The 27,325-nt window shown below is 38.7% G+C and overlaps 1 protein-coding gene across 4 annotated transcripts in view; it reads right to left on the bottom strand.

The window, feature by feature from the left end:
* Positions 1-27,325, bottom strand: part of rgs19 (regulator of G protein signaling 19) — an 83,624-nt gene that overhangs the window by 26,432 nt on the left and 29,867 nt on the right. Inside the window, exon 1 of one of the 4 annotated variants that reach the window (XM_055165625.1) lies at positions 25,725-25,913. The exons of the other annotated variants lie outside the window; for them this stretch is intronic. The gene's annotated coding sequence lies outside the window, so the exon portion shown is untranslated. Of the gene's footprint in view, positions 1-25,724; positions 25,914-27,325 lie in introns of those variants that run through there. 4 annotated transcript variants of the gene reach the window in all.

Below are 27,325 nucleotides of genomic sequence, written 5' to 3'. Positions count from 1 at the left end.
AGTAGTAAGTAAGTAAGTAAAGTCTTTATTTATATAGCGCTTTCACAGACATTTTCTGTCCCCAAAGACGCTTTACACAGCATTCATTCATACAGCATTATTCATTCACTCTAAACCCTGATGATGGTAAGCTACTATTGTAGCCACAGCTGCCCTGGGGCTCACTGACAGAGGCGCGGCTGCCATGCCACTCGGCGCCATCGGTCCCTCCGACCACCACCAGCACTCACACACACACCACTTTCATACTAGGCAATGTGGGTGAAGTGTCTTGCCTAAGGACACAATGATTGAATTGATTGTATTTAACTGACCATGACTATCAACTGTTTATGGAGACCTATGTAGCATTTTGGGTTGATGGGGGAAACCGGAGCACCCGGAGAAACCCATCCAGAACGGGGAGAAACATGCAAACTCCACACAGAAAGGCCTGGGCGACCCGGGGATCGAACCCAGAACCTTCTGCTGTGAGGCATGAGTGCTAGCCACTCAGCCACCGTGCCGCCAGAAGGCCAATGGACACAAACTGTACATTTTGCAAAATGAAAAATGAAACCACCTCTCACTTACTTTGGACCTGCCCAGACTCTGTGTGATTTTAGAAAGAATTCATAAAACATATGCGCAACTTCTTATCCATTTTACCCTTTCTCATAAACATGTGCTGTCTGGTTTTTGCAGTGTGCATCAAACCAAAGCTGAGACCAAACCTACGCCCTTGACATGGAGACCAAATCAGACCAAGTTACAGGTCAGATCTGCACCTATAATTGAATAAATGTAAGGTGGAGCTGCTTACAAGGCAGAGAAATGACATATCCATAGAAACAAGCAGGTGAAGAACCCTTCACCAGAGAAGTTACACAATGCATCTTTAAATCAACATGAGCTGTAATAAATAAACAGCAGAATGAAACTCTTTTGTATGTAATTTGCCTCATAGTTAAGACTTTGTACAGCTCAAAAAATTATGATATAAGCAAAAAATAACCAAAAATTCTCCACTAGCGCAAAAAAAATGTACAAACGATAAATAATGAACCCAAAAGAGAGATCCATCTATAATACTGAACAATAATTCCTTATAGTAATTAAAGGCCGTCACATGATGTTGACAGTAATGACAAAGAGGAAGCGCGCAAGTATGACATCTCTGTGTGCAATTTAACATTCAGATATGTAATAATTTGTGCATTTGTTTTAGAAAATTAGTATGCACACACTATAATTGTCAAGTTTTTTTTTCCAAAACTGGGGGCTTGACATGTGATACTGATTAAAGCAGACGAATTATGCAAACATTTTCAGAGTTTTGAACCATGTTACAATTTTTTCCCTCTTGCATTTACCCTCTTGAAGATGTATTTGGAGTGATCTGTGCATGTTATGCAACGCTGCCAAATCCTACGTGTATCACTTATTAAGAAAAAATAAAATAAAAATAGGCCGTATGCCGGTGGCTGTGAAAATGGGGGTTGATCGGCAATATGGCATTTTAAAAATATTGGAGATGTGTGGAGACAGTTTTTGAAATATTCCATCCAGTCCTTGTATTTGCAGAGGTCACTGGTGCTAGACTAGTGCATGTCAATGGCCATAGTTATCCTGCCACTAAAAACAGTCTTAATCACTCCACAAAACACCCGAAGTAAATCTATTATTACGCTAGACTGTCGATGTAAATAAGCCAGGCTGGCGCCACCTAGTACCTCCGCTCAATTTCATTTCTCTCCAGCAACTAGGTCAGGAGTCGGAATACACTAGACAGTTTCGCAAAAACCCCGGAAGTGCGAATTTGGGCACCAGCCAATCAGTGAAGAGCCATACATTCTGCGTTGGCAACGATTCCCGAGATCGAGGATTTAAAGCCAGAACAAAGAGAATGTTTGGTGAATTTTATCAAGGGTAAAGACGTTATTGCCCTTCTTCCTACGAGATTTGAGAAAAGATTAATATACCAGTAAGCCCCAGTGATTATTTCAATGCAAAAAAAGTACCCGTCTACCGTCGAACAAACGAATTCTAATCCTGCGAGATCAGACGGTTTCTATGAAGTGAAAACCAGCTGACCTCGAAGGATTTATGTCTGAGCAGCAGTGATATGTACTTCCGGATAGAAAGCTTGGCAGCGGCGGACTAATACCACCTAGGCGGCACGGTGGCTGAGTGGCTAGCACTTATGCCTCACAGCAAGAAGGTTCTGGGTTCGATCCTCGGGTCGCCTGGGCCTTTCTGTGTGGAGTTTGCATGTTTCTCCCCCGTGTCTGGATGGGTTTCCTCTGGGTGCTCTGGTTTCCCCCATCAACCCAAAACATGCTACATAGTTCTCCATAAACAGTTGATAGTCAAGGTCAGTTAAATACAATCAATTCAATCATTGTGTCCTTAGGCAAGACACTTCACCCACATTGCCTAGAATGAAAGTGGTGTGTGTGAGTGATGGTGGTGGTTGGAGGCAGAGTGGCATGGCAGCCGCTCTTCTGTCAGTGTGGCAGCTGTGGCTACAATAGTAGCTTACCATCACCAGGGTATAGAGTGAATGAATAATGCTGAATGAATAATGCTGAATGATGCTCTATAAAGTGTCTTTGGGGACAGAAAATGTCTGTGAAAGTGCTATATATAAAAGACAGACTTACTTACTTACCTAGCACCTATCTTACCGGCAAAGTAAATCCTGCTGCTGCTGAGAAAATAGTTCCTCAACATGCGACGATTGCGATGCAAGGTTAGTTTTATTTTAAGCATTATTCTATCAACACGGACATTTACATGGACAGTCTGGTGTAATAATAGATTTGTTTTGGGTGTTTCGTGGAGTGGGTAAGATTGTTTTTAGCGGCAGGATAACTATGGCCATTGACATGCACTAGTCTAACACCAGCGACCTCTGCAAATGCAAGGACTGGATGGAATATTTTAAAAAAGCGTCTCCACACATCTCCAACACTCTAGGAAATGAGGTCCTATGTCCAAAATTCCAGACTGTCTCTTTAAGCAATCTTATTTTTATTTTCAAAATGCTATACTGCCGATCAACCCCCATTTTCACCGCCACCAACAAACACGTAGGATTTGGCAGAATTGCGTGATCATTTTTGTACAAAGAAAACCCTGATCTGCAGCTATCCATCGGAGTTGCTGACTCTTTGTTGTCATGATGTCTCTGGTGATGCGGTTTTATTTGTGTTAAACTGTTAAACTGACATTAAGACTGAACTGATGAGTCGACTAAAAAGGGGGCGTGGCAAAAGATCTCAAGAAATGACATATCTCTGTGTATCTGACCCAAACTGGACTCACAAGACTAAACCTGCACAGGAGTTCATGCAAAAAAATACTACAGTATTTATGAAGAAAAAGTTGTTGCTGTCCTTTTTACATACACTGTAAATACCAAAAGTACAAAATCCTTCAGGTAACTCACTCACACATCAACTTCTCCTTCAGCTATTGCACATAAACATAATGATAAGTTGATTAACGCAACCGATTGATCGAGTAAGCAACAAAAGGACTTGGGGTGTACATCATCATCACGGTATGAACTTCACGGTACGATATTTATTGCGATATCGTGGGAAAGCTCATGAAGGATGTAACAATATCCAAATCTCTCGGTACGATATTTTCACAATATACATCTCACGGCAGAGGTGGGGACTTGCAAGTCGTGACTTGGACTCGAATCAGACTTGAGTCACTATTTTTAGGACTTGAGACTTGACTTGATAAAATGGACTAAGGCTTGGGACTCGACTTGGACTTGAAAGTCAATGACTCGGGACTTGACTTGGACTTGCGGCCTGACTTGAGAAGCACTTTTAAATCTGAATTATTTCTGTTCTGACCGTAATGATTGACTCTAACTTTAACTTTAACTCTTGTCAAGACATTTAAAAAGGAAAAAATAACATTCCAACAACTTATATACTCTATTAATACTCATAAATAAATATACTATGATTTTTTGATGTACAATTTATCTTTAAAGTCACATATATTGCAGAAATCTAAGCAATATTTGGTACTTTGGTTTAAAGACTTGGAATAACTTGAAGCTCAAAACAGACGACTTGGACTTGACTTGGACTTATGGGCCAGTGACTCGAGACTTTGACTTGGACTTGCCTGTATTTGACTTGGGCCTTAACTCGGACTTGAGATCAAAGAATTGAGACTGCAAAACAACAACTTGGTCCCACCTCTGTCTCACGGTACAATACTTTAATGCAATATTTTGTGGAGGCTTACAAACAAAACTGTTAATATATGCTACTTTTTTTCCTCTTAAAATGCCTTGACAAGACTAAATCCAAAGAACTAAGACTTAAAAGTGGTTAGACCTGTTATTTCTTTTTGTAGTCTGCACTGAAATAGAGCAAAGGATCTTGGTCTATGTAGTTCCTTATGTAGTTGCTGCATTATAACACTTAATTTAAGCAAAGAGACTTGTAATTCGATATATTGTGATGGTCCACGATATTATTGTGAGAACTTTGACGATACGATATCACAATATTTCGGTTATTGTTACTTTCGTATTGCTTTTTTTCTGCTTTTGTTCACTCCCTTTTCAACCCATAAGCATTATCTGAAATTCAAAAAATATGAAATGCCAAAGCAAAGGCACCCGGGAGCCGTTTAAAGGCCAATAACACCACAGACGATCCATAACATGTGTCCTTATGAGCAGAAACAGCTTCAGACCCATATCAGCTCCAGGGAGCGGGGAGGGCGGAGGGCCATGAGGAAGTAGCCGGTGTAAAAGAGGAAGTGAGAGAGGAGCCGGGCCAGTAATGTGGGGGTCATGTGATGCAGTTGTGATCACACACAACTCAATCACACACGCAACTGGGCTCAAGTTCACAGAAGAGCGTTTGCATACAGACCTGTCGTGGTAACGCATTTCAACGTGAATTATTACCACTAAGCCCAAAAGAATAATGATCAATATGCAGATACACATTTAAAGGTGCACTGTGTAACTTTTCTGGTGGAGATATTTCTGCTTTGCCTTGATTATTCCACAGTATCGAGATAAACTTTGTAATTGCAATAGAGACATGTTAATGGTCAGATCTGTGGAAAAGCAATGGAAAGAATGTGTGTTTTTTAACGTATTTTTGAGCAATAAAACCCCCGTAACTGAACAAATGCAAGGGAGATATGTTTAATGTCCTACTGGGGAACATTCCAGGCAAGGAAAAAACATCTCCATGGAGACAAGCAAGTAGCGGACCCTCCAACTTAGAAGTTACGTAGTGTAGCTTTAAATGAACTGAACCATATTTTAACTCCATTTAGATGTTGTTGTTGTGCCTTGACTGTTCCGCAGAATAGCACTGAACTTATCTAGCTTTTATTTACTAAATTTAACCTCAAAGTGCAAATAAAACAAATCATATGTTCTTTCTGTGAAGGGGGCTCACCTCTCAGCAGATGTTTTCTGTAACCTGGTCCAATGGGGATAGATAAGTTTAATGCCATTCTGTGAAACATTCAAGGTAAAGCAACAGCATCTCAATGGAGACAAAGGTGGCAGACCCTCCACGAGAAAAGTTACTTAAATATGCTAAATATTTTTTTTTTAAATTAAGGTTAATCAGCCGGTTTCACTTTATGGAAACCTTCTGACCTCGGCAGCATTAGGATTCGTTCGCTCGATGGTAGGCGGGGTACTTTTTTATTTAACCAATCGCTGGTGTTTGGTCGTGACATATGTAATGCGCCAAATCCCGTAAGAAGAAGGACAATAATGTCTAAAATTCATCAAACATTCTCTTTGTTCCGGCTTTAAATCCTCAATCTCGGGAATCGTTGCCAACACAGAATGTCTGTCTTCGTCTACATCCATCTCAACCGCTTTGTTTATTGTTGCGCTGTTCCACAAAAGGGACCCAGACAGGCGCTTGAGTTTGGCATCATGGCTTCAGAGCTCTTCACTGATTGGCCGGTGCACTCTACAATGTCTGGGGTTCTTGCAAACCGTCTAGTGTATTCCGATTCCTGACCTAGCTGGAGAGAAATGAAATTGAGTGGAGGCTCTAGGTGGCACCAGCCTGGTTATAAATGTATAGCTGTATGTATGTTTGTAATAATAGTCCCAAGACTCATCTAACATCATCATGTGGTAATACAGGAAGTGCTCCACTGTGTTTTTAAACTCCTTACAGCAGTATAAAACTATAGAATCATTTGGATAATTTCAGCCTTGAAATTTCCAATCTCTACTGAACTAAAAGTACAAACTAGCTGTAAAACTCCCACTTCCTGACATCACAAAGCAAAACAGAGCATTTTTGGCTTTGGAAATGTAGACAGACCAATAATAAATGGTTACCCAAACATGTGTGAAAGAAACAAAACACAACTCCAGGTTTGTTTTTGATGAGGTAACAAAATTATAACATGACTTAAAGCTCACAAGTAGCCATTTTGTGCAATATAGGACCTTTAAATTGGACACATGATTGTCTTCTTTGAGTTTTAAATAGAGGTTTTAATGTATTCTGAGAAAAAAACAAAACAAACAGTTGTGGCACGTGCACTTTTTAGGTAAGGTAAACAGATGATGCAGCACAAACATTTGCTCACAACTGGGTGTTAAACTAGTAACAGCATTTACCATTTTTCCTTGAAGCATACAAACCAAACAGATTAGCTTCGGTGGGAGATTCTGAGGTCATGTGTTACTGCATGTTTTGCGACAACATCCAAAGAGGGAGGGATAGAAATATATGTACAGAAATAATATGCAGACACAACGTTATAGTAACAATAAAAGCAAACCAAGATTGCAGATGTTAATTTATTTAAAGGTGCATTGTCTAACTTTTCTTTGGTGGAGGGTCCATCAAATGCTTTTCTCTATAGAGATGTTATTGCTTTGTCTTGAATGTTTCACAATATGGCATTAAACCTGTCTATGGAGACCAAACCAGACCAAGTTGCAGGTCAGATCTGTGGAGAAGCGACGCCATCAGAGATAAACAACTTCTTTTTTAGGGTATTTTTGGGCTATAAAACCACCTGCAACTGAATAAATGTAAGGTACAGATGTTTAAAGTCATACTGTGGAACATTTCAGGCTTAGCAATGACATATCCATAGCAACAAGAGGGTGACAGACCCCCAACCAAGAAGTTTCACAGTGCACTTTAAAGTAAATTTGTGGTCCTTGGTGTAGATTTTAAAGCTAAATATCAGTATCGACAAATAAAGCAAATATTGGGTATCGGTATCGGCTCTAAAAATCAATATCGGATCATCCCTGCTAATAAATCTTACTCTCCAACAACAGAAGCGCCACACTCAAAACACAATGCAAGTACAGTAAGCACAATGGCTTTGGCTAAAACGACAAACCTCAAAGTTCAGTTGAGTTCTCTGTTTACACACTACAGTAAATACACTCAAGTTACAAGCGCTGGCAAACGCAAGCAAGGGGGCGTGGCTTCAGCTCAGAGGAGCATGGCCTGACCCTATAAACGCAAGACACACAGCAGCCAAAAGGACACCAATATTTTTATCCAAAAAAAAAAAAAAAAGTCAAGATGTCATAAAGCTGTAGTTTTCAAGTTAACAGCTCCTTTTGCCTTTTGTTCAGCGTTTGGCAAATCAAGAGATGAAATTATCCAAATGACTCTAATGATGGTGTATGGAGTTTAAAAACACAGTGGCGCACTTCCTGTATTACCACATGACATCACAAGGTGGAACAGAGTGTTTTCTGTTTGAAAGAAGAACATGGTTTGGTTTGTGTATTAAAAATGTGTGAACGAAAGAAAACACAACTCCAGGTATGTTTGTGATGAGGAAACAACATCATAACATGAACAGAGTTCCCACTCTTTTTCACTCACAAAATTTTTAAACTTTTCCATGACTTTTTCATGACCTAAAGTGACTTTTCCATGACTTTACGGCACCTACATGTGTAGAATTGATCAGGCTGTTAGGGCTAAATATGAAATGTTAACTCTTTCCACTCACCTTATGGTTTGGGATTATAGTTTTTTAACATTCAAAATACTGCCAGTGCATTTATTGTCGTCTCTTTTAAACAAAAGGTGCAGATGTTCAGAAATAATCATAATAGCCTAATGATAACTTAACAGAACGCTGTAGTTGCATGAAAGAGATACTAAAATTCCATGACTTTTCCAGAACTTTCATTGAATTTACAAAATTCCATGATTTTTCTAGGGCTGAAAAATAACATTTTCAATTTCCATGACTTTTCCAGGATTTCCATGACCATGGGAACCCTGCATAAATCAGAAAATAGTATAATATAGGCCCTAATATTTCTGACGGAGGCAAGCAGGTGGCACAGCCAGGCCAAATTACAGGCCAGATCTGTAAAGAGGCAACCCAGTTCACAGTAAGTCTGTAACTTGATGTATTCCTCATTGTTCCATCTAAGCCTTTACACAAACCTGACTCACTGCTGCAGGTCTCCATGGAGATGGTTTTAACTCAGCTGAAATGTTACACGGCGTGGTTTTAATTTTGATACTAAGCAGTCAAAATCTACATAGTCCCCGAGGATGTGTCACAATATATTCACATATTTTCACTCAAAATCCCAACACAATGACATTTGTATTTGAATTGTTACATCACTATTATAATGCAAACAGATATTAAAGGTACAATATGTTAACTGTGCTTTTACTGTTTAAAAAAAGTACTACTACTAAACAGGCTCGGACTCATAATCTGGACTACCGGTCAAATGTCGGGTGGGTCGGTCCACCTCAGACCACATTTGGGCTGGAGCGGTGCCCCCTGGTCTTAAATTTGGAAAAATGCCAGGGTTGAATTTTGCCTTGCTACTGAACCTGTGTTTCCAGAGCCCTAACCTGCAGATAGAACACACACAAGTTTTTCTCACTCTCAGTACACGGACAGACCACGTCTCATGTGAAAGCTCAGAACCTCCAGCGTTCACTCCCTGAGCTGTAGAGGCTGCACTAGCACCGACTCATGATTGGCTGCAGGTACTGGGGTTTAGATAGTAATGATTATGATGTTTTTTTGTTTTTTGTTTGTATTGTAATTGTATCTGCATCTGCATTATAATTGCTAGAATAGTAGTAGTAGTAGTAGTAGTAGTAGTAGTAGTAGTTTATTCCATCATTTTGCAGCGCTACAAGACAAAACAAAACAAAACAACCCCATAGATCATGACAGATTTACAATTTCACTTACGACTTACTGTATATATGAGACAAAATATAAATTAAAACAAACAAAATTTTATGCATAATTCATTGATTCCAGAGCTATATATCTTTCAAAACATAACACTTTATACTCTTTTTTTAAAGGCTTTTACAGTGTTAAGACTTTTTTTTTTTTTTTTTTATCATCAGTCAGACTGTTCCATAAACTAACCCCTCTAACAGAAACACAATAACTTTTTTTTCTTAGTTCTTATCTTCATTTTTTTTAAGATGGCTTTTTTTTTTTCGTTTATGGTCGTACAAACTAATAATAATGTTCATGTATGTATCAAAATAAAAAGTAATATTAAAGAAAAGCATGTGTTTAGTTTATAGTCGTGGTTTAACTAGTGAAGACAATGGATCTCATCGTCTTGTAAGATTTGATTTTTATATCGTTTTTTGAAGTGCACCAAATTAGTCCAAGCTTTGATATGTTCATCTAAACTATTCCATAAGTCCACTCCACACCTGACAACACACGCTTTTGAGTTATCAGTAAAAGCTACATTTGATTTGCGCGTTCGTATGTGGAGACAAGATGAATCAAGTTTATGAAATTTTAAATAAAAATCTTACAGACAGTTCCTTTAACCAAGTCATGATCTGACAGAGGAAGGCCACGCTCACAGCTGCGGCGCCAGCAGGGTTCCAGTCATTACCAGCTCATTTGGCGAATTAATGGGAGAGATTATGATGTTATAATCTCTGCACCAGATCACCAGTGTGTGCAGTCGGACTGAAGCTGGACTCATGGAAGGAGGAGGGGATTAAACAGCAGATAATGTGTCACGGCGGAGCTTTTAACCATGTAATTACGCTGTTGGCCTAAAAGAGTACACACTTTCCATTAACTTTACAAGGATGTATTGATACTCTGCAGCTAAATAAATCAACACGGGCTCGGGGAGTGACGCAAACTGTAGACACTGTTCTGTCTGAAGCACTGTTACCCAAATTAGAGTTTAATCTGAGTTGAATCAGAAAGAGCTGACCTGGTTGGAGCTAAACTTGAGCTGATTTGTGCGCTTAAACAAGTCATTCGCACAGAAAATTACAGTCATAATCTAGTTAGTATTAGCCAACAGATTTTCAGTTAGATGAAAATCAAACACCTAAAACAAGACCATGAACGCTATTGATCCCAGGCTCCTGAAAATGTGTTGTTTAAATACATTTACCGTATTTTTCAGACTATAAGGCGCACCGAATTATAAGGCACATTAAGCAAAAAAAAAAAAACGACACTTAAGACTAGGGCTGGGTATCATTAAGAAGTTGCCGATACGATACATACCTTGATATATAGGGCACGATACGATACATATCTCAATACAATGCGCTTTCAAATCGATTTGATACGGTTCAATATAAAATTAAGGCTAAATCGTGACTGTGATACCAAAAGTCTTTGTTGAACCACTTCTTTTGTAAAGTTCATATGAAACACAAACATTTTAATCATCAATACAGTGAAAATGTGAAATGTGTCGAGTTTCCTTCAACTAAACAAGAAACAAAATTGTAGCGCTGTAACTGAATAGTTTAGTAAAATACACCCAAAAATACTCTTGGCGGTATATCGATACAGCAGGTCACGAGATCGATACTGTATCATCACATTAAACGATACAATATATTGATATTTTTGCCACCCCTACTTGAGACTGGTCCTTTAGCCCAGGCATCCACGATCCATTGGCAGATCGTGGTGTAATTCGCCCAGCGTTGCCTCTGTCTTGGTGAATGTGTATTATGAATGTGAATGTGGGTGGATCAGTTAGTTGTTGTTTTTTTTTTAAGGAAGACTCAAATATACATTGAGTAATAATGTGTTTAATGCAGCTTTGCGCACATTTGTTTACGTTTTACAGAAGCAAAACTTAAAGCCACATGGCACATTTGCATAAACTATAAGTGCAGAGAAAACAGCTCGCTCCTTGTGGCTGATGTGGTCAGCCGGACTTACTTACTTACAGTTCGAGGTCAGTAAGTACAACCAGAATTAATACTTAAGATGCACTGGATTATAAGGTGCACAGTCGATTATTGAGAAAATTAAAGGATTTTAAGTGCGCCTTATAGTCCAAAAAATATGGTAGTCTTTTTTCTTGTTTTGCCTGTGTTTGCAAATGTGTGCATTGTGTCACCATGGTAACTAACACCCCCACCGTGATGGTCTGATCTCCCCCAGTTCATATGGGTGTGATTTACGGGAAAACTAGCCAATCAGGGAAAAGCACGGCCACTTACAAGTCTTTAAAGAGGGGATATTATGCAAAATTTTTAGAAAGCACATTTTTTTGCTTACTACCATGTTTTAACTACCAACCATGTTTGTTTGTTCCCTTATAGAAACATGCCTCAAGAGGTTTTAGATGCCATCCACGCATGTCTGAGTCATTTAGCGATCTCTCCCAAGCACTATTCAAACCCTCCTTACGGTTAGCAGTAAGATTTTGTGCAATGCTCCGCCCACAAACCTGTGTCACCCATGTTATCACGTTCACTCAACTGCAATGAGCCATATACGTTTAACATTCCTTTCCGGAAACAAATTTCTTAGTAAAACCTCCGAGGCAAAGCGATAAAGGTGCATTGCGTAACCCGTCAAACTCTTTTCACCATGGAGATGTTATTGCTTTGTCTGGAATGTTTCACGGTATGAGATTAAACCTTTCTGTTTCCATGGAAAACACGGACAGATCTGTGGAGAAGCGACCCCGCTCACAGATAGAAGGCATGTTTTTCTAGGTATTTTTGAGCTATAAAACCACATGTAACTGAATAAATGCAAGATAAAGCTGCTGAAAGTCGTACAGGGACAGTCCCAGTTTTGAGCCCTGTGTCCCCTGTCCCAGCAGATTTAGCCAAAACTATGGATTTGTCCCAGTTTTATACAAAAAAAAGTCCCATGCGTCGCTATTTTTAAACAACCTGATCCCTACCAACAGTAAAGAGAGGCCTAAACTGTCAGTTGTTTAGGTAAAATACAGAAAAGCTGCTTAAAATTGACCAAAACACAAAGAAAACATGACTATACTGACTCACATTAGTGCCGAGTGCAGAACAGTTTTCTTTAATTACGCACTCATTTCACAGTTTTTATTATCACCACCCAAACCCAGGGATGTCCTAGTTTTTTTTTTATTTTGAAAATCCGGTCACCCTAATAGTGCACCTTTAAGTACATGTGTCGTAACTCCAAAACACACATAACTGTACTGTGTAATCTAAATTTGTCTATCCTCAGGTCTCATCCATCGCTGGGAGCAAGGAAAGATGTTTTACGGTTCAACAAACACCAGGCTCTTTCCTTGGCTCCTGTCTGGACTTGTTCAACACTGCTCAAGAAAAGTAGCACACTTCACTTTCACAGATCCACAGGCCAAAGCGTGAGGAGAAAGCACGTCCCAAATGTCCATAAATCCAAACCGGAGAGCCAAACGGTGACACCGGCGAGCAAATCCATCCTTTCTCCTGTCCTTATAAGGAAGCACCAAACATACAAACAGCAACACAAGGGCTAAAGCTAAAGGCTAAAGCTTGTTTTCCTAAACCTAATCCGAGTGGGCCGTCATAATTTTTTTCTGACAAGTTCTATCTTTGCCTTTGCGTTTAGTTTTCGTTTTGATAATAGGATTCTGTTCAAAGTTAACAACTAAGTATAATGTTAAACTCTACACAAGAAGACATATTGTGCTTGTGCCGGCTGTACAGTTATAATTTATGACACCCGTTGATTTTTATGTTTTAATTTGCACATTTTAAAGAGCAATGTTTATCTAAAAACGACTTCATAAAAGAAACGAGTCTTCTGTCATCCGCGTTAGAAAACTGAAGTGTCCAACGGGAGCTGACGTCACCGTAAACATCATCACAACAAAGAGAGATGAAGGCTACGTTTACACATACATTGAGAAACGGATAATTCCCTCCCTCCGTTTTCCAAAATAGCATCGTGCACACAGCATCGTTTTCAAAAAAGTTTTAGTTTACATCAACCCGCATAAATACTCCATCGAGCGCCGTCATGACTACCCCAAGCCTCTGGGCGGCACCTGGATTAGATTCAAAACTGTAGCATTTATTTCATTTCAGTTGTAAGTATTAATCATGGATCTATTAAAAATAACTGGATAAGGCGTTGCTGCTTGTAGCTGCTTCCAGTTGACGTAGTGGTCATTCACTGGAACTACAGCGGAAAAAATCCTATGGGCTGAGACAAGATTTTTCTCATAGAGGCAATGTAATCACAAACTGCTTATGTTCGTTTGACAGGGCACCTACAACTTAAAGGTTGTATGGAGGATTTTTTTTTTGTTTCAAACTGTCAGTGAAAGATTAAAATACCATTACAGAGACGCAGCAGCTTTGTAATTATGATGACCAAAAAAAAAAAGAATGAAAATCTATCAACTGTGGACATAGTGAGGCCAGATAAACATCAGCCAATAGAAAACTAGGCTCCCTCATTTTCTATTGGCTGTTAGGTTGTCAATCAAACTCCCTAGTATAACTGACTCGTCGGAGCGCGGGGATTACGTGGTTTACGCAGCGGTTCTTAGAGGCTTTTTCGAACTGTCGCTTCCTCGCATTTCGCACAAAGTTTGTCGTGACGGCGGACGAGAATCCTCGACCGGTTCGCCGCAAAAGAAAGTCCATTTTTGAGGTCGGTGAAAGAAGAAGAGAAGGAGAAAAGGAGCAAAGCCAAACTGAGGTGATTCTTGGAGATCTCGTCCAGCGATGGCGCGACCGAAGCAGACGAAGGGTCTAAAAACTGATGCGTCGGTCGCTGAATTACTTCAACAGTAATTCTGAATGCGCACAAGGACTGTCGCTGTATTTCTCTTCCCTTAAAAAAATCCTCTATACAACCTTTAAAAAAAACTGGGATTTTGTGGTGATTTTTTCCTATTTTTAGATCATACACTTTCTCAGCTCAAAATCCTTCAGTTGTCTTAAAAAACGCTTTATAATCATTAGCTCCGGCAATGCTCTGCTCCGCTCTAGCTCCTCTCGCTCTGACTGGTCAAAGCGATCACGTGATACACGAGCCCATGCGCCATGCGTGCGTTCACATGCATTCACGTGTGCCTGCAGGAGAAAAGACACTACTGCGCATGCTCGGTCGGCCCACAGCCACCGGAAGTACCTAGCCGGGCTAAAGGCAAATCTAAGATCATGCGCCATTGAGCTCGGCCCATTAACTTGGCCATTTTGGAACCTGGGGGCTTGGTATTACTCAAAAATACTTGAAAAACTTGCATTACTGAGCAGGCTCGCCTCTCCACAGATCTTTTAAAGAAGTGGCAAAATTGCTGCGCTCTGAGCCCTCGTTCGTCTCTGGTCATGGATATGATACAGCAGCTGTGTGCAAATGAAACACATGAAGAGTGTTTGTGCCAGAAGAAATGCGACTGTTGCTCTGAATGCTTTAATCATCATCATTAGGGGTGTGCAAAAATATCAAAATATCGATATATCGTATCATTTAATGTGATAATACAGTATCGATATCATGGGTTGCTGTATTGATATATTGTATTGTTTGTTCAGTGGACGGAAACTTGTTCATGCGACACATTTCACTTTTTTACTGTTTTGATGATTAAAATCAGTGTGTTTCATATTCACTTTGCACAAGAAGTGGTTTAATAAAGACTTTTAGTGTCACAGCCATGATTTTTTTATTGAAATGTATCGAATTGATTTGAAATATATCGTAACAAAACAAAAGTGCACTGTATCGAGGCAACTTCTTAATGATAACCAGTCCTAGTCTTTATCATAGCAAAAGGTAAAAACCGGTTGCACTTTTCCGAAAGAAAGAAACAAAGATTCGTTTTCAGAGGCGGATTCACCTTTTGCGTGTAAAAGATGGGAATGAACAAACAAAGGGAAATGTTTCCGTTTTTAAAAATATCCACGTACATGTAAATGAGTTGTAAAGTTGTGTGCACCTCCAATAAATAGCTGCACATCACTTTAGCGAATAGTGTTTTTCTTTTTTCATTTGCACAAAAATAACGATGCACCACTGCCGAATCCTTTGATTAAGAAATAAAAACTTAAGAACGAAGTATAGTATCATCTGGTCTTGAAAATAAGCAACTAAAGATTGCTCAGACATTCACAAATCAATCCAAATACAACTTGGAGAATGTAAATGAGAAGAGGAAACGGTTATAACTTGGTTAAAAACTCTGAATAGTCAATGTATAATATAATAAGTTTCCTTTAAATTCTGTTCATGTATGGGTACGTGACTTCATTATCGATCACATCAAAATTCTGAATTTCTGAGATAAAGTCACATGAATAATACAACCCCAACATCCCAGCACTATTCTTTGTGAAACATTAAGTGTGCTGTTAGCATGCCAATATTTATTTATTTATTTTTTTGAGTTGCATACAAACAGCAACACAGAGTAAAGATGAACAATTTGGGAGAAATATTTAATCGCGATTTTTCTGAGAAGCATTGCGATTGTGGTTACACTCGCACTTTATGTTTTAATAATCTAGATTCTATTCAAAGTTCGAATTTAAACGCGTCCAGAAGAATTGACATAAAGACTGAAATATGAACTGACATGAAGTAATTCAAGAATCACATTTCAGAACATGTTTGCACAGATCTACACGATTATGCAAATTTTGTGGATCAAATTGTGTTACTTCAAAAGCTGCAGCCTTCCTTACACGGGTAGAAAAGTAAATTATCATTTGTCAAAAGAAATGTATGCAACGATTTCTGATGACAGTTTCTGAGGGCTAGATAAATAAGAGAAAAAATTTGTTTCAAGACTTACAAGTGCGGTCAGGACAAGATCTCATGCCACCAGATCTCGCAAGATAAAACTACCCCAAACTCGTGCACACATGAGGGAGACGATGACAATGTGAGATTGTATTTTTCCATGTTTACATTTAGCTCAAACTAAGAAATAGTCTGAGTTGGTGAGTTACACTGGAGTTCTACAATGACAGTAAAAATATAAAATCAAAAAATAAGGCCAAAACGTGTGTCTCGTCCCATACAAGAATACGAAAAACAATATTTAAAAAGAGCACTGTGACACGTTTCTGGCAGAGGGTAAATCACCTGCTTGTCTTCAGGGAGATTTCTAGTGTTGTAGTCAAGACCGGACTAATCGAGACCAAGACCAGACCGAGACCACAGGGTCCCGAGACCAGGACAAAGACCAACACCTCTGAGGGTCGAAACCGAGACAAGACCAAGACTTTCAAAAGGCTGAAACCGAGACAAGACCAAGACCACGGCCCATCGAGACCAAATCAAGACCTTTTTCTATATTAGTTTGTATTTTACAGTTATTTTGGCCCATATCTATCAATGTTTTTATAAATCTATCACCATTCTATCTGATTAATGTTAATTTAAGCTTAAAATGGGCCAAACAAATTGTACTTCACTGAAACACTCTGCGTCCTTTTTTTGGAGCCACAGTTTGAGAAACCGTTCTTTAATCCCACTTTCACTGACATTTTACACAAAACAACTTTAGAGTTAATTAAGTTTTTTTTTTTCAAGTTCAAAACATCTACAGTTACATTATCATACTGGTTTTAGCAGCTTCTGCACATTTACCAGCCATAATGAAATATAAATCAAACCTCAAGACCGAGACAAGATCGAGTCCAAGCACCTTCCAGACCGAGACAGGACCGAGTCCAAGCGCCTTCAAGGCCAAGACAAGATCGAGTCCAAGCACCTTCAAGACCGAGACAAGACCGGGTCCAAGCACCTTAAAGACCGAGACAAGACCGGGTCCAAGCGCCTTCAAGGCCAAGACAAGATCGAGTCCAAGCGCCTTCAAGACCGAGACAAGACCGAGTCCAAGAAGACCTCCAAGCGCCTTCAAGACCGAGACAAGATCGAAGACCGAGTCCAAGCGCCTTCAAGACCGAGACAAGACCAGAAGCGCCTTCAAGACCGAGACAAGACTGAGTCCAAACGCCTTCAAGACCAAGTCCAAATGCACTCGAGTCTGAGCTGAGACCAAAACCACCATAAACAAGGCTGAGTCTCAAGACGAGAACTGGTCTTGAGTACCACAACACTAGAGATCCCATTGTTACTTTGAAGCTGATGTTATGAACATTCCCAGGTTGGTTTGCTAACCCGAGGCTCTGCTCTGTCTGAAGCTCTGTTACTAATCTGAGTTTTGTTTTAACACAATCTGACCAGAAAGAACTGACTTTCATGGAACTACAACAGGTTGAGGTTATTTGTGATGTTAAACAAATCCCTCTCAAATGAAAATAAAAAATGTCCATACCAGCCAGAACAAACATACTCAGGGACCACTTCTTTCCCAAAGCTGTCACCACACTGAACTCAACTTTACACTGAGAACTGTTCATTTCTTTGTTTATTTGTTTGTTTTTTGGATTTTGAAGAAGCAGCTCTGCATCTCATTATAATCTATTCTATTCTATTCCAGTCACACTTACAGTCCGCCAAAAGTTTCTACTAAACAGGACCATGAAACGCTCGTACTGACCACATTCTCCTGATAATGTTTCATTTAAATCCATTTTGTTTTCAGACCATCTTAAAACTTTCTTGGCGGTGTTTTCCAATATGTGCATTGTGTCACCATGGAAACTTCTGAAGATTCGGTCATGAACATACATGCAGAACACCCCCAGCATGACGTCACTGCAAATCATCAACTGCTTGGCCTTACCATTTATATTTTTTACTCTTTGTTTTTATGTTATATTGTGATGTGTGAGCTACTTTGTCCAAATTATTTCCCTCGCAGATCAATAAAGTTTCTCTAAATCCGAGTCTGAAACCACGAGTCACAGGTCGAGTCTTGCAAACATCTTACAAACACTTCTCTTCAATAATTCCATTTGCGCAATTTAAAAATAGAACCAGACTTTCACTTACACCCACAGCTGCCGTTAAACACACCCAGAATTACTGTTTAAGAAAGTATTACTGAAGCCCACACAGAGCCTGAAATAGCCCCACGAGTCTGCACAAATTTAGCTCCAAACCTTTAAAACCAATTGAGCTAACCTAATGAAGTTAAAAAGCAGAACTAACACTGCCATGCCCTTTGCACGGGAAGCAGCTACGGCCCGGAGAGATCCAAATACACACTGTCCCTGTTTGTGCATCGAAACATAGACTGGTTTCACACATGGGCCTGTCACGAGATAATACCACACTGCAAAAAGTCTCATCTTTAAAATTAAGATTACTTGAATTAAGAAAGTTTTAAAAATCGCGACTTTCTGAGGCATGTTAGATTTAAGGAATCTGTTCTGGCTTCTACTGAAAGTTGCAAACAATCAGCTCAAACTTTAATTACGAGAACCAGATGAACAATTTGGGGGAAAAAATTACACGTAATTGCAATTTTTCTGAGAAGCGTTGCGATATCACGAGAGGTGGGACGAGATACAATTTCCACAAAACGAGACAAGACACGAGATTGGATCTACGAGAACGAGACAAGACGAGATTTTGACACAATTTAGGCAATAAGAAAAAGATTTCAGTTTCCAGTTTTAGCCTCACCATTTTTGATTTACTTCGTTTAATATTGCTGCTGTCATTGTAGTTTTGCTTTTTTGGGGCTATGAATTCTCTAAAAATGTATCTCGCCAATACTTTTTAATCCAAACGTAAAAACATGAGGAAATAAATAAAATGTAGTCTGATTCATTCGTAGAAACCGTCTGACCTCGCAAGCATTAGGATTCGTTCGCTTGACAATAGGCGGTTACTTTATTATTTAACCAATCGCTGCTATTTGGTCCTGACGTATGTAATGCACCGCTAATGGGGCAAACTGGTATATTAAGTTTTTCCCAAATCCCGTAGGAAGAAGGACAATAACGTCTTTCCCCTTGATAAAATACACCAAACATTCTCTTTGTTCCGGCTTTAAATCCTCGATCTCGGGAATCGTTGCCAACGCAGAATGTATGGCTCTTCACTGATTGGCTGGTGCCCAAATTCGCACTTCTGGGGTTTTTGCGAACAGTCTAGTGTATTCCGACTCCTGACCTAGTCGCTGGAGAGAAATTAAATTGAGCGGAGGTACTAGGTGGCACCAGCCTGGCTTATTTACATTGACAGTCTAGCGTCCAGATATATTGTAAAAGCAGCTTATGGTAAAAACATTTGCTGATTGCATCTAATTACAGAGTGTTTTATGTTTGCATTCTTGTTAGATTCACCATGACCATTTATATACTCGTCATCGCAGTGAATAATTACGATACTCGGAATGCATAACGTACGGTAAGTGAGAAATTACTTTGCCAGACCATTTCAAATTAACCAGTGCCGTTTCTCACATTTTTAAAATGGTAAAAATCAGGCACAGAGCCTTAAACATGACCTGTGTTTGTATTGTTAGAAATATTTGTAGTATGTTTTCTTTCTATCCACAGACCTGACTTATAATTAGGCCTGGTGTCTCCATGGAGACTGATAAATTTAAGTCCATACTGTGGAGGATCAGCAGGTTTTCCACCATAGTGACATACTGAATTTGACTTTGCCTACTTTTACTCCACACAACAGGCTCTACCTGTAAATTTTAGAAAGCATTTTGTTTGACGAGAAACATACATAAACAACACCTGATAACATTACATAACATATAACCATTAGTATCATGATGGTAATGACAATTCTGCTAAATATTAAGTTGCAGATGTCCCCTAATTTCAGTGAATTTTGATTTTTCATAGTCTTGTAGTCAAGACCACCACCTTTCAGACTGAGACAAGACCGAGTTCAAACACCTTCAAGACCGAGACAAGACCGAGTTCAAACGCCTTCAAGACCGAGACAAGACCGAGTTCAAACGCCTTCAAGACCGAGACAAGACCGAGTTCAAACGCCTTCAAGACCGAGACAAGACCGAGTTCAAACGCCTTCAAGACCGAGACAAGACCGAGTCCAAGCACCTTCAAGACAGAGACAAGAACGAGTCCAAGCGCCTTCAAGATCGAGACCAGACCGAGTTCAAATGCCTTCAAGACCGAGACAAGACCGAGTTCAAACGCCTTCAAGACCGAGACAAGACCGAGTTCAAACGCCTTCAAGACCGAGACAAGACCGAGTCCAAGCACATTAAAGACCGAGACAAGAACAAGTTCAAGCACCTTCAAGACTGAGACAAGAACAAGTCCAAGTGCCTTCAAGACCGAGACCAGACAGAGTTCAAATGCCTTCGAAACCGAGACAAGACCGAGCCCAAGCGCCTTCAAGATCGAGACCAGACCGAGTTCAAATGCCTTCAAGACCGGGACAAGACCGAGTCCAAGCACCTTCAAGATCAAGACAAGACTGAGTCCAAACGTGGTCCAGTCTAAGACAAGACCAAGACCGGTATCGAGTACTACAGCACTAGATGTTTCTAATAGTCTGGATAAAAAGTAGGAATTACTCTGAGTCGAAAGCAAAGAGGGAATAGCATCTTAACTTTATTTAGACAGACCTAAGAGAGATAGTACAGACTTGAAAGGAACCACCTGTGTTCTGGCCTCGAGCACCTCGTCCAGCCAAAACATCTAGTAACAGTTTCATCTGAACCAGAGCCAGAGGAGAAGGAGTTATTCCCTTAAATGAGACGTTGCTGGTTCGATTTCAACACCGCATCAGTCATAAATCCCCATTCAAATTCTACATCGGCAAATAACGTTAAAAGCTCCTTCGCCACACGCATTCTCAAGAGTTCAGCCTCATTTCACTTTATAACTTTTCTTGTAGAGGGCTTGTAGAGGGCCCGTCACCTGCTTCTCTCCGTGGACATGTTGCCTGGAATGTTACATGTCAGATCTGTGGAGAGGCGAGCCCACTCACAGTAAGAATGCCAGCCAATTAAAAAAAAAAAAAAAAAAAAAAAAACACACATAAATGAGTAAATGCCACATGAATATGTTTAATGTCATACCAAGACATTCCAGATGAAGCAACAACATCTCCATGGAGACAAGCAGATGGTGGGCTCTACACCAGAAAATTTACACAGTGCATCTTTAACATAGTAGTAGTAGTAGTAGTAGTAGTAGTAGTAGTAGTAGTAGTAGTAGTAGTAGTAGTAGTAGTAGTAATATTGGTCAAATATTACACCAAATGCCTAAAAACCATTGTAAGACTTCAGGCCAACCACAACAACATACATCTGTCACCATAAAGCAACTTACACCTGCAAGCGGCAATGAAGGGCCTTTAACCTCACTATACTTCTTGTTTGGTCTTGTTGCCTATATTTACCTGAAGCACATAGTCAAACAAATTCATTATGAAGTTAGACTAGTCTTAAATTGCCGCTAGTTTAAATAATTTATATTTGCATTTGTCAAATAATTAAAGGTCCTATGTTGCACAAAATTGACTATTGTGAATTTTAAGCCTTGTTATAATGTGGTTACCTCCTCAAAAACATACCTCGAGATGTGTTTTGCTTCATTCACATGTTTGAGTAACCTTTTATTATTAGTCTGTCCACATCTTCAAAGCTCAAAATGCTCTGTCCCACCTTGTGATGTCATGAAGCGGCAGTTTTGACAGCTATCTTTTACCTTTAATTCAGTAGAGATTCCCAGTTCCAGGGCTGAAATTTTCCAAATGATTCTAGTGAAGGTGTGTGGATTTTAAAAACAGAGTGGAGCACTTCCTGTTTTATTTGTGTTCTGTTTGAGAAAAAAAAAAAAAAAGCCTAAATACGCAGGGTGTGAATGAAACAAAACACAACTCTGGGTATGTTTTGATAAGGAAACAACAAAAAATAAGAGGCCATTTCCTTAATATGTTTTCAAAAATACTTTAGTACTTTAGTGATTAGTCCGTTTAAACCATGATATTAAATTGGCACAGAAAGTGATTAATGGTGTTTACTGTTATCTCAGCATGACTAAATACAACGTTGATAAATATCACATTTTGTCAAACCAATCACGCCCTGTTACTTAATCCTTTTTACAAAACTGCATCTGAAGCGCACCCACATGTCATGGACTATTACACACACACACAAAGATTCACAGTTATGCAACACACTCCAGGCATCAAAAGTCCACAATTTAGGACTTACCCCGACATGTTCCCTATTGTTTTGTTTTTTTTTACCACAAAGAATAATCTAAAAACCGCTCCACAAAATGAGAAATACCAAATGTCAATATAATCAAAAGGCCCATATTACGCTATTTTCTGATCTATGTTATGTTGTTTCCTCATCACAAACAGACCTGGAGTTGTGTTTTTATTTCATTCACACATGTTTAACACACAGACTCTGCATGTTAAGGCTGAGTTCCACCTTGTGATGTCATGTGGTAATACCGGAAGTGCTCGACTGTGTTTTTAAACTCCATACACCTTCAGTAGAATCATTTGGATGATTTCAGTCCTGGAATTTACAATGTATACCGTACAAAATAAAACAAAACATAAAAGGTAGGTGTTAACTTGAAAACTACCACTGCATGACATCACAAGGAGCTAGGGATGTAACAATAACAGAAAGCATGATATCGTATCATCAAAGTTCTCCCAATAATATCGTGGACCATCACAATATATCGAATTACAAGTCTCTTTGCTTAAATTAAGAATTATGGTGCAGCAAGAGCGAAAAAAGACAGAGGGAACTACATAGACCATGATGCTTTGCTCCATTTCAGTGCAGACTACAAGAAGAAATAACAGTTCTAAACACTTTTAAGTCTGGATTAAGTCTTGTCAAGGCATTTTAAGAGTTTTAGCTGTTTAACCTCCACAAACTATCACAATAAATATCGTACCGTGAGATGTATATCCTGAAAATATCGTGCTGAGAGATTTGGATATTGTTACATTCCTAATCGTGAAGCTTCCCCACCATATCGTGAGCTTTCCCAAGATATCACAATAAATATCGTATCGTGAGGCTCATACCGTGACGATATCCTATCGTGAGACTTGGATATTGATGCACTCCTACAAGGCGGAACAGAGCATTTTTGAGCTTTGGAAATGTAGACAGACTAATAATAAAGAGTTACTCAAACACGTGTGAATGAAACAAAACACAACTCAAGGTTCTAGTATGTCTCTGATGAAGTAACGACGTATTAACCCAACTGAAAGCTCACAAGAGTCCATTTTGCGTAATATAAGACGTTTAAAGAGTACGATCAAGTAGGGCTGCAACAGAATTGAAAAAGCTACCTGAATGGACATAAAGAGCAAAACACAAAAGATGCAGTTAACACCATAATTTCCTATCTGTCCTTTGTTAACTTGTAGGGATGTAACAATAACCGAAATATCGTGATATCGTATCATCAAAAGTCTCACAATAATATCATGGGCTGTCACAATATATCAGATCACAAGTTCCTTTGCTTAAATGCATGGTTTTACAGTAGCAACAGCTTATGAACATGGAAAACTACATATCCCATGATTCATTTCAGCGCAGACAACATGAAGAAATGTGTTTTTTACTTGAATTCTTGGGATTATGACGGTAATAACTCACACCAAAAGCTTGTCAAAGTATTTTAAAAGCAAAAAAGTGTCCCATCTAAATATTATCTTCAAAATATGGCAATAAATATTGTACCATGAGATGCATATCGTGATAATATCGTACTGTGAGATTTGGATATTGTTACATCCCTAGAATATGACAATAAATGTTGTACCAAATGACTGGTCAAAGCATTTTATACTGTCAGTCTTGTTATTATGTATAATATCGTAATATCCTGAGCCTCCCAACCATATCGTGAGCTTTCCCACGATATCACAATTAATATCGTACCTTGAGGTTCATATCATGACAATATCATATCGTGAGGCTTGAATATTGTTACACTCATGTTACATTCATTTGCATACTAACTGCTAATCCTGTAGTTTCCATCTGTACAAACATGTTCTGAAATGTGATTCTTGTATTAGCTTGTGTGATCATATGTCAGGCTTTTTGTCAATTCTTCTGGATGCGTTTAAACTTTGAACAGAATCCTTTTGTTGAAAGTTAAACCGCATTGAAATTCGATATTTTCCTCATATTCATGTTCATGTTCAGCCCTGAGCACAAGGCGTCAAAAGCAGAGTTCTGTAGCGTCGCCAAAAATTTTACTCAAGTAAGAGTAACATTACTTAAAATATTACGGAAGTAGAAGTACAAAGCTGAATCATTGGACCATTTCTTTCAAATAATTACTCAAGTAACTATAAAAAAGTAGGCTATTTGGGAAAGCGACTACTAAGAGTAACTTAAAAGAGTAACAAAAATGAGAAAAACAAAAATGAGAAACACAAAATCAAAGCTGAAGGAGCAATGCAAGAAAAACAAAAGTTCAAATCATTTCATATTGTCAACATAACACTTTTGTCATTTACTCACAGTGGAAAGAGTAAGAGTATTGTTACCTCTATAAATATTCGTCAAGTAGGAGTAAAAGTACAGTACAAGAAAAGTACAACTTTTTTTCAAAAGTTAACTAAGTAAATGTAACTGCTCACCTCTGATCAAAAAGTCTACAATTCAAGACTTAACCTAACTTACAGTAATCATTTCTAAATCTGGTATTTTCAAAGGACAAAAAATTAGAAAAGAAGACAAGAAACACAAAAGTTCAAATCATTTCATATTGTCAACATAAATGTTTTGTCATTTACTCAGTGGAAAGAGTAAGGGTACTGTTACTTCAATAAATATTTGCAAAGTAGGAGTAAAAGTACAGTACAAGAAAAGAACAATTTCTTTCAAAAGTTGCTCAAGTAAATGTAACCGCGCACCTCTGATCAAAAAAATCTACAATTCATGACTTACTCTAACTTACCGTAATAATTTCTAAATCTGGTATTTTCAAAGAACAGACACAAAAATGATCAAACAAAATCATAGCTGAAGAAGCAGTGCAAGAAAAACAAAAGTTCAAATCATTTTATCTTGTCAACATAACACTTTTGTCATTTGCTCACAGTGGAAAGAGTAAGAGTACTGTTACTTCAATAAAAATACTCATCAAGTAGGAGTAAAAGTACAGTACAACAAAAGTACAACTTCTTTCAAAAGTTACTCAAGTAAATGTAACCACCCACCTCTAATCAAAAAGTCTACAATTCAAGACTTACTCTACCTTACCATAATATTTTCTAAATTTGGTATTTTCAAAGTACAGACACAAAAATGAGCAAACAAAATCATAATACCGTAATAATTTCTGAATATTTTCAAAGGACAGACACAAAAATGAGAAAAGAAGACGCAAAAGTTCAAATCATTTCATCATGTCAACATAACGCTTTTGTCATTTACTCACAGTGGAAAGAGTAAAGAGTACCGTTACTTCAATAAAAATACTCACCAAGTAGGAGTTAAAGTAAGCTACAAGAAAAGTACAGTTTCTTTCAAAAGTTACTCAAGTAAATGTAGCTACCCACCTTCCCACTACTGATCAAAAAGTCTACAATTCAAGACTTACCCTGACTTTCTTCTCGTCGCTTCCTTACCACAATCGAACAAACCAACAACTACTGTACGAATGACACACGCTGGATTCTCTAACGTGAAGTCGAAATGTCAAAGCAACGACCGTTTTAGGAACTGAGAACTATAGCCCGTTTTCAATGCTGATGACAATGCAGCTTTTCCTCCGAGTGTTGAAATGGTTACAACACGTCCAAGAGAATTTCCTTCACAATGTAATCAGGCGTTTCAAGCAATCTGACCAAATATTGAACAGACCCCGGTTTAGATACAGATACACGTTGCTCTGTCTATATATATATACGCTACTGTTGACATTGCGCGGAGTAGAGAAAGAGCAGGGGCTGTTCAGTGGCAGGTATGGAACAACTTAAGAGTCTAAAAATAAAAGACTTTGGACAACGCAATGAAATATGGGGCTCTGGTTTGAAGCTATAAATTATCCTTCTGAATAGATTTTAAAAGGTGAGTTGTGTAACTTTTCGGGTGGAGGGTCTGTCAAAGGCTTGTGTCCATGGAGATGTTATTGCTCTGGTTGGAATGTTCCACAATATGCAGTGGAAAAAAAAAACAATAGGTAGATTAAAATGACTTAAATTAAGATCATTTTACTTTATTTGAGTAGATTCAACTGATCTACCAATGGAATAACTCTGATTTTCTTAGATTTTGTTTCTTATTTTAAATGTAAAAAGTTGTTTTTCTTATTTTAAGTGTAGCAAGATGTATTTTCATAGGCCTGATTCATCAGCCGGTTTCACTTCGTAGAAACCGTCTGACCTCACAGGGTTAGAATTCGTTGGCTCAACGGTAGGCAGGTACTTTTTTTTCATTTAACCAATCGCTGCTATTTGGTCGTGACGTATGTAATGTGCCTCTAACGGGGCTAACTGGCATTTTAAGTTTTTCCCAAATCCCGTAGGAAGAAGGGCAATAACGTCTTTCCCCTTGATAAAATTTACCAAACATTCTCTTTGTTCTGGCTTTAAATCCTCGATCTTGGGAATCGTTGCCAACGCAGAATGTTTGGCTCTTCACTGATTGGCTGGTGCCCGAACTCGCACTTCCGAGGTTTTTGTGAACCGTCTAGTGTATTCCAATTCCTGACCTACTGGCTGGAGAGAAATTAAATTGAGCGGAGGCACTAGTTGGCGCCAGCCTGGCTAATATTTTCATATTTTAAGTACAAAAAGTCTTATTCCACTCGCAGATAATTTTACTTGTCAAGTGAAATTTACTCAGATCATGATAAAACTTTGTTAATTCAAGTCGTCTTAACTTGGCTAGATTTTGTTTTTTTGCGGTGTGACACTGAACATCTCTAAAATTAGATTTATTCAATTACAGGTGGTTTCATAGCTTAAAAAAAATTTAGAAAAAAAGGCATTCTGACTGTGAGTGGGGTCGCCTCTCCACAGATCTGACCTGTAACTTGGTTTGGTCTTCATGTAGATAAAAAAGTTTAATGCCATACTGTGGCTCATTCCAGACAAAAGAATAATGATGCATTTGATGGGCCCACCGGAAAAGTTACACAATGCACCTTTAAATTAGAATTTTTGATTAAGTTTTATGCAGCATCCAACCATTGATTTG

This window comes from Boleophthalmus pectinirostris, unplaced genomic scaffold (assembly GCF_026225935.1).
Source record: "Boleophthalmus pectinirostris isolate CB_2022bp ecotype Guang Dong unplaced genomic scaffold, ASM2622593v1 HiC_scaffold_8, whole genome shotgun sequence".
NCBI classification, from domain to species: domain Eukaryota; kingdom Metazoa; phylum Chordata; class Actinopteri; order Gobiiformes; family Gobiidae; genus Boleophthalmus; species Boleophthalmus pectinirostris.
The sequence above is the reverse complement of the archived record's forward strand: the minus strand, read 5'-3'. Positions and strand labels throughout refer to the sequence as shown.